General features: G+C 57.8%; 1 protein-coding gene and 1 pseudogene across 3 annotated transcripts in view; one reads left to right on the top strand and one right to left on the bottom strand.

The window, feature by feature from the left end:
• LOC114030067 overlaps positions 1–512 on the bottom strand; it is a 17,160-nt pseudogene that overhangs the window by 16,061 nt on the left and 587 nt on the right.
• PAPLN (papilin, proteoglycan like sulfated glycoprotein) overlaps positions 489–512 on the top strand; it is an 82,864-nt gene continuing 82,840 nt past the window's right edge. For all 3 annotated transcript variants that reach the window (XM_027844807.1, XM_027844806.1, XM_027844808.1), the window contains exon 1: positions 489–512. The gene's annotated coding sequence lies outside the window, so the exon portion shown is untranslated.

Genomic DNA, 512 nt, shown 5'->3' with positions numbered 1-512 from the left:
CCCCCACCCACCCCCCACGCCGCTTCTCTTTTCTTTCCCTCCTGCAAGAAAGGAGCTCTGGGTGGCAATAAAACTCCCAAGTCTAGGGCTCCGCCCCACTATATCTTGCAGCTGGCCTAGGAGTGAAGTTCCATGCGCTTGGTGAACCTCGGCACTGGAGCCTGGAGGGACGGCACCGGGCGGCCAATTTAACTGGAAACCATCTGGAGGAACCGCGGTAAGGGCCAAAAGCCACTCAAGAAACCCAAGGCACTCTTTCTTTCCTGTGCATCAAAGCCAAACGGGACTGGGGACTGGGGGAGACGCAGTGACCCGGAGCTGGGAGAAGAGACGTGCTCTGGAGGAGGCGCCAAGCAGCACTCACCTGGACGCCCAGCACCAACCTGCACTCACACGCAGCCACACCTACACAGAAACCATACCCCCCCCACACACACAGTCACACCTACACACACACACACACACACTCACTCACACTCACTCACTCATTCACTCATCCTTGAGTCTGTCCA

Source organism: Vombatus ursinus, unplaced genomic scaffold, assembly GCF_900497805.2.
Source record: "Vombatus ursinus unplaced genomic scaffold, bare-nosed wombat genome assembly UNPS02014945.1, whole genome shotgun sequence".
NCBI lineage: Eukaryota > Metazoa > Chordata > Mammalia > Diprotodontia > Vombatidae > Vombatus > Vombatus ursinus.
This window is presented reverse-complemented; position numbering and strand designations above follow the sequence as displayed.